General features: G+C 35.9%; 1 non-coding gene across 1 annotated transcript; it reads left to right on the top strand.

Annotated features, from left to right (window-relative positions):
* Nucleotides 1-10658: 10658 nt before the first annotated feature.
* On the top strand, nucleotides 10659-10725 carry LOC123325958. Its single transcript, XR_006540791.1, has one exon. It is a non-coding gene; the product is annotated as a small nucleolar RNA SNORD109A (small nucleolar RNA).
* Nucleotides 10726-15865: the final 5140 nt, after the last annotated feature.

The following is a 15865-nucleotide window of genomic DNA, read 5'->3' as shown; positions in this document are numbered from 1 at the left end:
CCAAATCTTTTCATGATTTGGATTTTTTTAAATTTTATTTTGTTATGTTAGTCACCATACAATATATCATTAGTTTTTGATGTAGTGATCCACGATTCATTGTTTTTGTGTAACACCCAGTGCTCCATGCGATATGTGCCCTCCTTAATACCCATCACTGGGCTAACCCATCCCCACCCCCTCTCCTCTAAAACCCTCAGTTTGTTTCTCAGAGTCCATAGTCTTTCATGGTTCATCTCCCCCTCCGATTTCCCCCCTTCCTTTTTCCCTTCCTTCTCCTAATGTCCCCCATGCTATTCCTTATGTTCCACACATGATTTGGATTTTTTTGCCTGCTTCTTCTCCTGTGGCTTAGGTGTATAACCATGGAAGTATGCTCCTGAACCCATTAAGAACTTTGTTTTCTAAAGTCCTGTGGAATTTGTAAATGCAAGCCCTCTGGGCTGTTAAAGCCAGGTGATCTTAGGGCGTGTCACTCAGGTGAATGTTGCAAAAGTGGGAAATAATGGTAAACTTGGTTTTATTATTGGAGTAGGATAAAGGGAAAAGGTGTGAGAAGTATCCACCTGCATCCTTGGTTTCTGTAGAAGATTGCAGCCAGCTCCTAGATGATTGCCAATTAGAAGCTCAGCTATTTTCTTATCTCTTTCAGAGGAAATTGTTCAATCTGTAGCTATACATTCAGTCTGTCTGAGGGAGGAGATAAACTCAGGAACCTCCTGAGTCACCATCTTATTGATTCTCAATAGTTTTGAATTGTGGCTCTCAGTCAAAATTATTCCCTTTGCTCTAACATTGTTTTTTTTTTTCCCCAAATTTGAAGTATTTTACTCAATGATATTTTAATAACTGGAGTTTTCTTAGCTTTAGGTAAGATGCCTTACTTTAATGACAGTAAATATTTATTTCTGCCAAAGCTTTTCCTGAGTTGTGGAACCATTATTCAGGAATTGGCATTTTAGTTCTTTGCAGACTTACTCTTTCATGTGAGGATGAAACTTTGAAACAGTGAAAAATCATAGAGTTTCATTAGCTATACAAATCTCATTAGCTACACAAATATATACGTCCTTCACCATTTCTTTTTCTTTAAAGATATTTTATTTTATGGATTTCTAATTTTTATTATGGTTATTGAACATATTCTTTATCAGTTGAATGATTTTAAAGTTTTTGAGACTTGGTTTTTGGCCTAATATGTGGTTTATCTTGGTGAACATACCATGGAAAATTTGAACAAGTGCATATGTTCTAAAGTCATTGGCTATAGTGTTTTATAAATGTCCATTAGGAGAGGTTTGGTAGTATTTTTGCATTCTTCTATGTTGATACTTTGTCTTGTTCTATAAATTACCAAAGGAGTTGAATTTAAAATCATCAACTATGATTATGGATTTGTCTATAACTCCTTTTATTTCTATCAGTTTCACTTCACGTAATTTGAAACCGTTATTATTGACAAACATCCATAATTATTAATGTATTCCTTATAATTTGACCCTCTTATAAAATGTCTCTATCTCTGGTAACATAGTCTTGAAGTTTACTTTATCTGAAATTAATAAAGCCACTCTAGTCTTCATATGCTTACTGTTTGCATGGTATATCTTTTCATCTTTTTTTTCCCAACCTATATCTTTAAATGTAAAGTTTTGTCATTTTAGACAGCATATAGTGGGTATATGTTTTAAGCTTTAACAGATGGATTATTTATTCCAATTTACATTTAATATAATTTTTGAAATGGTAGATTTAAGTCAACCATTTTTATCATTTATTTTTAAGTGTGAACTCCCCTCCCTTGTTTCTCTTCTGTTTTTTGTTCTTCTATTCCTTCTTCTGTGCCTTCTTTGATTGCATTTTTTTTTTCAGAATTCCATCTTCTTTTACCTTCTTAGCTCTATCTCTTTGCATATTTTAGTGCACATTCTAGTGATTAAAATATACATATTTAGTTGTTTTCAATATTTTAAGACTAAATATTATCACTTCACATAAACATAAGAATCTTACAACCATATATGTCCATTTCCCTAGTTCCTGTCCCCTTTTATGCTAGATTTGTCATGTATCTACATTTGCAATAAACTCTACAGCCAGTGATATAATTGTTCTAAATAGGTATATTTTCCTAACATAAGAGAAAAAAATCCTATTTCTTAAATATAAACCAGTTTCAGTGCTTTTCTATCCTCAAGATCCAGGTTTCCTTCTGTTATTATTATATATCTTCCTATAGAATTTTCTTTAGCACCAGAACTACTGGTGGCAATTTTTCTCAGTTTTCTGTTATATGACAGTTTTCTTTTAACTGACAGTAGCTTTATTTAGCATTTTTAAAAAATTTAGCCTTCTTTATTGAGGAATGTTGTTACTGAATGTAGAATTCTGGTTTGACTTTTTTATCCCTAGTACTTTAAAGATAATAAAAACAATATTGCACATTTTTTTCTATGAGAAAACCATTTCCTTCTTTGGATAGTTGTAGAAAATAGTAGGAACAAAAATTTTGGCTAACAAAGCAGGATTTGGTATTTTAACAAAGGGTAGTTCCGAAGAGCTCTTAATTAAACAGTTTGTCTTATGTTTTCCTCTCTGTTTCTGTTTCATGGTTTTGATAAAATGAGCTCCTTTGAGGGGCACCTGGGTGGCTCAGTTCACCAAGCGTCTGCCTTCGGCTCAGGTCATGATGCCTGGGTCCTGGGATCAAGCCCCGCATCGGGCTCCCTGCTCCGTGGGAAGCCTGCTTCTCCCTCTCCCACTCCCCCTGCTTGTGTTCCCTCTTTCACTGTCTCTCTCTGTCAAATAAATAAATAAATGAAATCTTTTAAAAAAATGAGCTCCTTTGACAGGGAATTCAGTTTTTTTAACATTCTTATCTTACACGCAAAGTCATATAAAAAATAATCATTCCACATTTTAAATGTCTGGTTTTGCTTTCATGGTATGTATAGTGAAAAAATAAGTTAGAGAGTGTGTGGATGACTTATAGTTGCAAGAGTGTTAATGAGAAAAAGCAGGGTAAAAAGATTGGGGTGAATTGATGATAGAAATAATTTCATTTAATTAATTGATAACACTACCATTATGGTCAAAGCATAGAAATATGGAATGTTTTGTGAGTTGTCCTGTATTGTAAACATTTGAATTGAGTTCTCTTAACACAGAATTGATCTAGCTCTTGAAATACCATCTTTTTATTGAAGATAAGTGGGGCAGAGGCATTTTATAACTTCTGAATTTGGGAAAGATAAAATTTGATACGAATGGCATTTTTTTTTCACTTTGGCATGACTCCAACATGTCAACCCCCATGACAACCATGCAGAAGAGGAACGCTGTTGCAGTTTTTTGCCATGCACACCATCACAAAACATACTATTGTTCTTCTATGATCTTGTGAGAAATTTAGAACTAGCATTCCAATGGACATGTAAGATAAATATGGTTTTGTGGAAACAAATGCTGTTTTGAGAAACACTCTGATTGATATTGTTAGGTCTTATGTTAATGATTCTCAAATTCAGCCCAATTCTACTTTCATCTATCTATCTACCTGCCAATTTATTTTCCATAATCAATCTGTATATATCTACCTATCAATAATCTGTCTGTCATCCATTTTACCTGTTTGTCTATCATCTATCTGTCTGCCTGTCTATCTGTGTATCCATTCTGCCATTAGATTTAAGAGGCAGAAGAACATAGAAATGGAGGACCAATGGAATTACTTCCCATGTGTGAGGACAGTGGTAACAGTGGTCTCTGTGGTGATGATGTATAGAAGGAGAAAGCAAAAAGAAAGCATGACTGAGGACCATTAATTCAGGGACCTGCCTAGCAGGAACTCTGGCCTTATTACTATGCTTGAACTCAAAAAATCAAAATAGAGTTGCCTCCATTGTATGTCAGCCTGACATGAGAAAATTCAAACTAAATATGAGGACTCTACTTTTCCAGTCTTCCTATACTTCCATATTTTAATATTCAATTTTTAATTACTTGGAATTATCACCTCAGTCTCTATTATAGTAGACCAAGGGTTGGCAAATCTTTTCTGTAAAGGGCCAAATAACCATGTTAGTTTTTCAGGCTGTTGCAATTACTCCACTCTACTGTTGTAGTATGAAAGCAGCCAAACATAATGTGTAATTGAATAAGTGTTGCTGTATTCCAGCAAAAGTTTGTTTCCAACAGCAGACTGTGGGCTTGAGTTTACCAATCCCTGAACTAGAGCATTGGTTAAACAAGAACCTGAACAATGATCAGATTAACTCAGACACATGGTAAAAATATATGAGAATTATATCTCCATTTTATTTTCATTAAAATTATTTTAGCTCCTTTGCTGTATTTTCCTCACAAGAGAGTCATATAAATCAGTGCTACATGCCATCATAAACTAAACAATGTGAAACCAGCACTGTATAAGGAATTAGTGATATGAACCCCTTTCCATTTATAACCAATAATTTAAATTTCAAAATTGAATGTATTTCTGCCACATTTCATCTGTAATGGCACCAGGGAATTAGTGACCAAAATCTTGCCTGCTTTCTTTTCTCCTTTAGCATAGTTTGAATTGAAATGTTGTCTCTAAGCTTCCTTCATGGTATCCAGTCTCCTTATGCAATGACTTCAGTCTATTTTGATTTTATCTGAGCAGGTGTAAATTTTTCAACATCTCAAAGTAAGATTCCTATATTTCAAGGCTAATATTTAATCTAGTTTATAAAAACTTGAGTCAACAATATACATAGGCAATGGATACAATATTTAACCCAATTAAACTGTGTTTTCTAAGTTTACTCTTGTTTTCTCATGTTATCTGCATGGAGGGTTTAGAGGAGAGAAAAACAGAATCACTAAAACCTTGTAACTTAAGATTGGGCTATTTCTTTGCAGTTAAATAAAAATACATATGCATATTTGCTTAAAATTTATGTGACAAATTTAGTGTTAATATTCTATCAAAGCCTCACTCAAATCAGTTAGAAAAAGACAAGCATCCCAGTACAAAATTGGGAAGCACATAAATGAACAATTCATAAGAGAAAAGCATTGTGAATGGCCAAGAGCATATAATAATATGCTCAACTCTACCAATCTTTATAATTAAATGATTAAATATATATGAAATAATTATAAATATATAATGAAATTTAAATGTGTGTGAACACACATAGACACACACATAATGCAATAAATCAACAATCTTTTTTCACCTATCAGATTAACAGGTACATTTGTTAACCAAGCGTGGAGAATTGGGAACCCCTGGTATGTTATAGTCTTTCCAGAAGACAGTGGAAAATAATATATTAGGTGGAAATTAGCACATTTTGACTAACAATTTTATTTTTAGAAATTTACCTAAGTATGTAATAGGAGGTGTTCAAAGATGTATGTAAACTCAAGGGTAATCATTACAGCTTTAGTTGTACTTTTAAAATTGTAAGTAACCTGTTTACCTAAAATCATAATTCTAAGTAAATTAATGTTGATACATTTATCCAATTGGATTATATTGTTATATATGGTAATGTATGTTTAAATTGATATGCAAATCCAAGCTTTTCAGAAGTTTATCTACCACTTATTGAGTACCAAGTATGTTTGAGGCAATAACATTGTATTTCATTTATGTAAAATGATACAAATATGTGCTTGTGCAGATATGGTCAATAAACCAATTTTATAGGAAGAATATTAAAAAATGTTGATAATGAGTTCTGGTCATTATTTTGCTGTTTCATTTGTGTGTTGTGTTGTGTGTGAGTGTGTGTGGGGTTTCAAATACACATTTTAATTACATACAGCAGTTATTGAGTTGTCAGTCTAACTAAGTCTATCAAATGCTGAAATAAATGAAGAAATCCCCAACTGATAGAAATTTAAATGTCATAATCTCCCATTAGAATATTTTTTCTTTCTGTGATTTATGACCATATAGTCTGGATTCTAAACTATCTACCTCCTTTGAATATGTGTTTCACAATCAGTTTACTTTTCCCCACTTATCTGTATTCATTCTGGCCCTTTTCTAAAGATAACACTTTGTGTCTTGCAAGTATAATTAATTATCAACTCAAAACTAGTAGCTAAAATGTTGGCCAAATTGATAAAGAGAATAGTGACAAATTCTGCCTGACTATGCCACAACAGTGGCTAGACTATGTTTAGAAATTTAACTGTCTTATAATGTAAGGAATGTGCAAAGCTATTCTAACTTTGCCTTTTTATCTTCTGGCATTTTGAGGGGAAATGGACTATATACGATACTCACAGTTGGGTTTCTGGAACATCGTGAATACTGAAGGAGAAGAAGTACAGAAGGAGAAAGCTTTCACAGATGGATAAGGCTGCATCTGTCAAAGATGCTTGACACTGAGCAATGAGCCACCTCTGGTTTTGACATAAAGTTCAGGCATGTCTGGACATGGTAAATCTCTTTAGGAATGAAAAAAAACTGATTAATAATAATATGTTTATAATGTTATTAAACCAGTATGTAAATGAATGAGTGAATGAATGGGTAAATAGGGTAGAAAGTAAAGTGCTATGTGACAGAAAGCTATAATAAATGAGGTAGAAATGATATAAAGACATTCTCAAGAATGATCATAATAATTGTTTCAACCAGGAAACATCAAAGGATGCTAAAACTTCGAGAAAATTTGAGGAGAAACAGGATACTTTTATAGATTGTGATTATCTCCTCCATGATATACTTATTAGTTGCAAAGAGAAAAGAGTAGTGGAGAACCTGGCAGATACCACCTGAATTAAGTAAGAGATGAAAGATAATACTACCAGTGATGGAATCATCCGGCATCACTGATAGGAAGTACTAAGAAGAACCTAGCCTTATTTCTTAACCAACTGAGCCACCCAGGCGCCTTTTTTTTTTTTTTAAAGATTTTTTATTTATTTATTTGACAGAGAAAGACACAGCGAGAGAGGGAACACAAACGGGGAGTGGGAGAGGGAGAAGCAGACTCCCCGCCGAGCAGGGAGCCCGATGCGGGACTCCATCCCGGGACTCCAGGATCATGACCTGAGCCGAAGGCAGTCGCTTAACCAACTGAGCCACCCAGGCGCCAGAACCTAGCCTTATTTCTTTAGTACCTGAGACAAAAGTGAATAAACCTGAATCAACTCATGAAAAAATATCAGACCCAAGTTGAGTGATACTCTACAAAACAAACCAAACAAAACCTCCACAAACTGTCAGTTTTCAAACATAGTAATAGCACTGAGGAAATATTCTAGATTATGTTAGACTAAATAGATATGAAAACTGAATACAATATTGATTCAGGATTTTTATAAAAGACATTAAAGGAGAAACTGGCAAAATTTAAGAAAGTCCATAAAAACTTTATAGTACTATATAAGGAAGGTTATAATTGCCTAGCTTTAATAATAATGATACTGTTTTGAAGAAATTCAAACCTTGTTTTGAAGAAATTAAAATGATTTAGGGTATAAAGGAAAATCATAGCTTGTTGTAAATGGTTCAAATACAGGTGTAGACAAGTATTTTTACCCTTAATTACTTAGCAAAATGTTCTCACAGTTAAGCCATGTTGTAGCATGTATCATGCTTAACTAATGAATCATTGAACACTACATCAAAAACTAATTATGTATTATACAATGGCTAACTGAACATAATAAAAAAAAAATAGAACCCCATTCCTTTTTTTATGGATGAATAATATTCCACTGTATGGATATATCACATTTTGTTTATCCATTTATCACTTAGTGGATATTTGGGTTGTTTTCACTTTTTGTCTGTTATGAATAACTTTGCTGTGAACATTTGTGTAGAGGCTTTTTTGTATACCTATGTTTTTAATTTTTTTAAGGGTGAGAATATGGTAAATCTGTATTACTATTTTGGGGAACTGTTTGACTAGGATTTTTAAGATCATATTTGTTGCATTTAAAGGAAAAGTCTGTGCACAGTGAGTATTCTGTTAGATAGTAGTGGAAACTCTTATTGTAGACATAAGTAACTTGAGTGTGATATATACCATTGAAGTCTATTTCCTGACACCTGTTGATTAGTGGGTGTATATATTTTTTATCATTGTACATTTTTGCTTTTGTATTTTGTTTTAGATGTTACAGAATCAATGTTGGTTTGAATAGAAAGCATTTCCTTGCCTTGTAACATTAAGATGCAGAAAAGGTATCTAGAATAAATGAGCTGCATAATACTCAAGGATACTAGAGATTGTTCAGATCAGTAGAATTTTGCCACAGAAATTATACTGGTTTTCTTACTAATGTTCATGTAGAAGTACAATGAAAAACTTTCACTTGTGGGCTTCATAGCTGAAGCAGCCTCCATCATTTATTGTCATTTCCAGTATCTATGTGTAAATCAAGTGGTTCAGTATGTTTTAGGGTTATGATTGCTTGTCTGATTTCATGGTCTATCCTTTCTCATAAGCAGCAAGCGAAAAAGTGCCCTATTGAGTGAATGTAAGAAATCCAAAGAAAATGAGAGACAAAACCACTGTTGATGAACAGTACACTGTTTCTATTCTAAGCAAATGAGGATGGACTTCTACTTCATCATTTTAGTGCTAGCCCACAGTTTTCATGGTTTTGAATTCTACCAGTCTTGCATGTATTAAATATTTAATCTATGAATATCTTGTTCCTTGGTTAAATGGTGTTCCATTGCATGTGTGCCGGCTAACAAATATTTGGGCCTAATCCATGAGAGTGTGCAGTGAATACGTGTCTGTCCCAGGCTGTTTTCAATTTTATATTTGTACCTTTAATTTATTTTTTATTTTACCTACAGGAAAACTCACTCTTTGTCACATGCAGTTATATGGTTATTGACAAGTGTATAGAATAGTATATCTAACACCACAATTATGATATGGAGGAGTTCCATTACCCCTAAAAATCTTCTTTATTTTATTCCTTTGTAGTCAACCCTTCATTCTACTCCATAATCTCTTGTGACCACTGTTTTTTATAGTTTTGTGTTTAACAAAATGTCATTTAAATGGAATCAAACACTACATAACCTCTGAGGTCCAGCTCCTTGTACCTACTAGCACTTTGAGTTCCCCAGTTCACTTGCAAGCATTTATCCTTCAAGACCTATGCTAGCCAATCCATGAACTCTAGGATTATTAATTGCATTCTGTTTTGAATAAAGATTGGCCATGCTTATTCTATTTTAGTCCTCTTAAGACTTGCTCTCCTGATGTTCTTTTCCATTTGGTTCTATTTTATAATTTCCATTATCTTATGAAAATTTTGATCTTTTTTAATTTTTAATTTTTATTTAATTATTTTTAAAAATTTATTTATTTATTTATTTGACAGAGACAGAGAGAGCAGGAACACAAGCAGGGGAGTGGGAGAGGGAGAAGCAGGACTCCCGCCAAGCAGAGAGCCCGATGTGGGGCTCAATCCCAGGACCCTGGGATCATGACCTGAGCTGAAGGCAGACGCTTAATGACTGAGCCACCCAGGCACCCCTCATCTTTTCTTTTTTTTAATTCATACCATTGTTCCATCAGTTTTTATATGTTGTAATAAGTTTTTGAAGTTCTTATCTCTTACTTCCAGAATATAAGTCTTACAACAACCTTGTCATGTGCCCTTCATTTTACCCATCAAAAAGCATTTTCATAAAGTCTTTATTTGGTAGAATACAACATTAGAATTTCTCATTCAAAAAGAAAATCGCTGTGCCACCAATTTACACAGCATAGTAGAGAGGATTATTGACTATTTGTAGAGTGAATAATTCAGAGAGGAAATAAGTGGAGAAATGAACTGGCAAAGATAGCTAAGAACCAAGCAGCTATGATATGTGTAGCAAGGACTAGAAGTGTGGGGATTCCTCTATGATAATCACTACAGACAAATGATTTGCTTTATTTTAAATTAATTTCATGTATTTTTGGATCTAACTTATATTATCTGTGATGTTTTGCTGCAGGACAAAGACTGAACAAGTAACATACTTTAGGGAAGAGAGATGAGCAGCTATTCTGATGCTTTTAAAATTCTGTGTGTGTTGTCACGTTCTCTGGGTTCATTATTTCAGAAGCCCAAGGTAGAATATTTAATAATAGTTTTTTTTTCCCTCATAAGTGTGCCTACTTCATTAAATGAATATTCATTATTTTTTCTTTCCTTCATTAAATAAAAAAAATTTCTTCTGGAAGTAACCTGAATAATTTCTGGGAATCATTGATCTATTTCCTTTTTATACCATTTTATAGTGTATGCTAATAATCTTGTAAAGAAAATTAAATGTGCCAAAATATTGATTTATTTATCTTTTTATTATTGGCAAGTCCAGATACAGATGTTTCTACTCATATTTCTACTGTAATCATAACTTTTGGCTACCAGATTTACGAATACTTCCCCATTTCTCCTTGAAATTTTAGTTGATTTTTTTAAATTTTCCCAGTTGATTTTATGTAATTTTATTAGAAAAATCCAAGGTTATATGCCTTTTGTTCTATGTACATAGGAGTTCCATTATTCGATACTAAATAAAATATCTCTTGTGCATTTACTATTCTTTATTTATAATGCAGTAGATAAGCCTGAAGAAAATAAGCCTGGCTATGGAATTGCTTATTTGTTTGGGAGGATGTTTGTCTGGATCAATGATGAGCACAATTGTCTGAGGATGCTGAGGGACTCATTCCAGATGTCAATCTGAGGTCCAGATGAGTGGCCCTCTAATAGGACAAATAAGACTCTCAAAGCCTGGCTGTATTTGAGGATCTTAAGTGACAAAACAGTACTGCTGTGAGCATACCTCTTATTTATTTTGGAGCAAGGCATTAACCTCCTATCTCATGAGGCAGTGTGTAATTTAGATATGCTGTATGGCCCCAGACTTTCTTCATTTGCACACTTTGAACATAGAGTTGTCAATAGATATTTGTACATGGGAAACATGTTCATGAGTAATAAATGAGGAAACGAAAGATTGAATTAAGAGCTCAAGCAACTGTGATGAGTACTGAAAGTTTCATTGGTGTTGGCTAAAAGAAGGAAACATTGCATACTTAAATATTGACAATGGAATCAATTTTAGGGTTTGTTATTTTTCAGTGTAGAGAATTTTCAGAGATTATATGTTTGCTTTTCTTTCTGTCATGTTTTTCTGAGGTAGACGGGATGGAATGAAGTCCTCCACTTCAAAGAAGAGCAGTGAGTAACTATGCCAGCATCCTTTAAATTCATATGTCATGTGTTCTGGGCCACATCCTAAGGTCTCTGTGTTCATCTTTCCAATGACTTACTGGATAATATATATTATGTGTCATCTTCTTTTCTAAAAAAAGATTTTATTTATTTGACAGAGAGCAAGAGAAAGAGCACAAGCAGGGGGAGCAGCAGAGGGAGAGAGAGAAGCAGGCTCCTCGCTGAGCAGGGAGCCTGACGTGGGGCTCGATCCCAGGACCCTGAGATCATGACCTGAGCCGAAGGCAGATGCCTAACTGACTGAACCACCCATGCAGCCCCATTATGTGTCATTTTCTTTGGTGAGCGTCTTTAGCCTCCTTTCCAAATTTTAAATTTTATTTTATCTGAGTTCTATGTGGATTGACAGATGTAGAGCTTTGGAAAACTTGATTTGTTTTAGTTTAGGAAGAGGTAAATGTTTTTTTCTTGACAATGTTCTTGTCACACATTCTTTCAATGAGTAATGTTTTTGTGTTCTCTTTATACTTATGTATGTGTATAGGTAGGTAGGTATGTATGTTCGTATTTTAATGTGTGTATTTATTTCTCCAGAATCGAGCAAGGTCATTCAAATGAGCTCAATAATAATAAATAAAATAGCCTTGAACACTAATAACTGGAACACCATAAAGTAAAAGAGCCCTAACAGATACTGAAATAGACTCCAGAACTTCCATTATTAAAATATATATATATATATAGAGAGAGAGAGAAATATTTGAGAATGAATGTAAATGATAGGAACACTAGAATATATTTTGGTATAATAAATATGATCCTACAAATAATCATTTGTATATTTTCCCATCTGTATATTTATACAATACTTACTTTAATATATAAGTGTATTTGTAGTGCATGGTTGTTGTTTCAAGGTATAGAAGTATATCACATATAATATTTATGCTGTAAAGGGCAGGTATTAAAAATGTACAACCCAGGGTCACCTCGGTGGCTCAGTTCGTTAAGTGTGTGACTCTTGGTCAGGTCATGATCTCATGGTCATGGGATCAAACCCAACATCAGGCTGTGCTGAGCACAGAGCCTGATTGAGATGCTGTCTCTCTTCTTGTCCCTCTGTTCCTTCCCCTGATTGTCTCTCTCTAAGATAAATAAATGATTATTTTAAAAAATTAAAATAAAAATGTACATCATAGTGTGGATTTTTTAAATTTAATTTAAATTTATTATGTTACGTTAGTCACCATACAATACATCATTAGTTTTTGATGTGGTGATCCATAATCCATTGTTTTTGTATAACACCCAGTGCTCCATGCAGTATGTGCCCTCCTTAATACCCGTCACCAGGCTCACTGATCCTGCCACACCCCTCCCCTCTAGAACCCTCAGTTTCTTTCTCCGAGTCCACAGTCTCTCATGGTTCATCTCTCCCTCTGATTCCCCCTCTTCATTTTTCCCTCCCTTCTCCTAATATCCTCTCTGCTATTCCTCATGTTCCACAGATAAGTGAAACCATATGGTAATTGACTGTCTCTGCTTGACTTATTTCACTTAGCATAATCTCCTCCAGTCCCATCCATGTTGATGAAAAAGTTGGGTATTCTTCCTTTCTAATGGCTGAGTAATATTCCATTGTATATATGGACCACATCTTTATCCATTCATCTGTTGAAGGGCATCAGGGCACTTTCCACAGTTTGGTTATTGCGGACATCGCTGATATGAACATCGGGGTGCATATGGCCCTTCTTTTCAATACATCCATGTCTTTGGGGTAAATACCCAGGAGTGCAATTGCTGGGTCATAGGGTAGCTCTATATTTAATTTTTTGACAAAACTCGACACTGATTTCCAAAGTGGCTGGACCAACCTGCATTCCCACCAACAGTGTAAGAGGTTTCCCCTTTCTCCACGAACTCTCCAACATTTGTTGTTTCTTTCCCTGTCCATATTTGCCATTCTATCTGGTGTAAGGTGGTATCTCAGTGTGGTTTTGATGTGAATTTCTCTGATGGCTAATGATGATGGAAATTTTTTCATGTGTCTATTAGCCATTTGCATGTCTTCTTTTGAGGAGTGTTTGTTCATGTCTTCTGCCCATTTTTTGACTTGATTATTTGTTTTTTGGGTGTTGAGTTGAGAAGTTCTTTACAGATTTGGATACCAGCCCTTTATCTGTAGTGTCATTTGCAAATATGTTCTCCCATTCTATGGGATGCCTCTTTGTTTTGTTGACTGTTTCCTTTGCTGTGCAGAAGCTTTTTATCTTGATGAAGTCCCAAAATTTCATTTTTGCTTTTGTTTCCCTTGCCTTTGGAGACATGTCTTGAAAGAAGTTATTGTGGTTGATGTTAAAGAGGTTACTGCCTATGTTCTCCTCTAGGATTTTGATGAATTCCTGTCTCACATTGAGGTCTTTCATCCATTTTGAGTTTATCTTTGTGAATGGTGTTAGAGAATGGTCGAGTTTCATTCTTCTGCATGTGGCTGTCCAATTTACCCAGCACCATTTATTGAAGAGACTGTCTTTTTTCCATTGCATATTTTTTCCTGCTTTGTCGAAGATTATTTGACCATAGAGTTGAGGGTCCATATCTGGGTTCTCTATTCTGTTCCATTGGTCTATATGTCTGTTTTTGTGGCAGTACCATGCTGTCTTGGTGATCACTGCTTTGTAATATAGCCTAAAGCCGTGCAATGTGATGCCCCCAGCTTTGTTTTTCTTTTTCAAAATTTGCTTGGTGATTCGGGGTCTTTTCTGATTCCATACAAATATTAGGATTGTTTGTTCCAGCACTTTGAAAAATGTCATTGGAATTTTGATCAGGATAGCATTGAAGGTATAGATTGCTCTGGGTAGCATAGACATTTTAACAATGTTTATTCTTCTGATCCATGAGCATGGAATATTTTTTCCATCTTTTTGTGTCTTCTTCAATTTCTTTCATGAGTGTTCTGTAGTTCCTAGAGTATAGATCCTTTACCTCTTTGGTTAGGTTTATTCCGTGGTTTCTTACGGGTTTTGGTATTGTAAATGGAATTGTTTCTCTAATTTCTCTTTCTACAGTTGCGTTGTTAGTGTATAGGAAAGCAACTGATTTCTGTGCATTGATTTTGTATCTTGCCACGTTTCTGAATTGCTGTATGAGTTCTAGTAATTTGGGGGTGGAGTCTTTTGGATTTTCCACAAAGTATCATGTCATCTGTGAAGAGAGAGAGTTTGACTTCTTTGCCAATTTGAATACATTTTATTTCTTTTTGTTGTCTGATATCTGTTGCTAGGACTTCTAGTATTATGTTGAACAATAGTGACGAGAGTGGGCATCCTCGATGTGTTCCTGATCTTAAGGGTAAGGCTCTCAGCTTTTCCACATTGAGGATGATATTCGCTCTGGGTTTTTCACAGATGGATTTTATGAACTTGAAGAATGTTCCCTCTATCCCTATACTCTGAAGAGTTTTAATCAGGAAAGGATGCTGTATTTTGTCAAATGCTTTTTCTGCATCTATTGAGAGGACCATATGGTTCTTCTCCCTCCTCTTATTAATGTGTTCTATGACACTGATTGATTCGTGAATGTTGAACCACCCTTGTATCCCTGGGATAAATCCCACTTGGTCATGTGTGGAAGCCTCAGATCCTAAAAGGGCCTGCCCGGTACCTTAACCCCCAAACCAGGCAAAGTCTCCATCAAAAAGGAGAGTTTCTGACTCAGATCCCTGATGAATACGGATTCCAAAATCCTCAACAAATTCCTAGCTAATAGGATCCAGCAATACATTAAAAGGATCATCCACCATGACCACCGACACCCATGCCCACCGTCCACCAGATAAGCACAGACCCAACCCACAACATACACACATGTACACACAAAACACACACAAACTACACAAAGAATCAAGCCCATGGCAACACCCACCCAAATGCCCATTCCACACACACACACACACACACACACACAAAGACACACACACACAAAGACACACACACACACACACTGCCACACTGACTTCCACCGCCACACAGACTCTCACGTCCCTGGCCGTGCAGACTTGCCCATGGGGCCTCTTGCCCAACTACACCCAGCCCTACCTGTGGGACAGAGGGACAGGACAGGCAGAGGCAAGGCTGCGCCCCGGATTCATTCTGAGTGGTGTGGCGACCTGAGCACCTGGATCCTTTTGTCACATGTGTGTGCCCTTTGTCCCCACTTCTCAGGTTCGGTGTCCATGCCGGGCTCGCTGTTGGCCCAGAGAAGAAGGGTTTCCTGTCCTTGGATGCACGGAGGTTGGGCGGCTGGCCGGAAGAAGTCTTATGCAGCCCAGGGTGGGCACCCTGTGGATGCAATGCAAAGACGGTAAGCCTTCCATCGTCTCAGGCGGAGACGTTGGCTGTAGGATTTCCTTCGCCCACCTGAGAGCCTGCCAATCCGCATGTGCCTGATGACGTGCGGGGTCTGGCTTCAAGAGAGGATGGAGCGTTCCTCTTGCTCAGTGGCTTGGCTCTGGACAAGGAGGGGGTAGGGTGCCCACCCCCCCCCCCGAGGGTCGAGGCTGGTGGTGGGCACTGAGGCCATCGGCTCAAACCTCTGAGCCGGGCCCAGCCGGCCTTGTTCGATGTGCCAGGAGGCCCAGAATGTGCTT

The sequence above is a fragment of the Neomonachus schauinslandi genome, chromosome 9 (assembly GCF_002201575.2).
Source record: "Neomonachus schauinslandi chromosome 9, ASM220157v2, whole genome shotgun sequence".
In the NCBI taxonomy this organism is placed as follows: domain Eukaryota; kingdom Metazoa; phylum Chordata; class Mammalia; order Carnivora; family Phocidae; genus Neomonachus; species Neomonachus schauinslandi.
The sequence above is the reverse complement of the archived record's forward strand: the minus strand, read 5'-3'. Positions and strand labels throughout refer to the sequence as shown.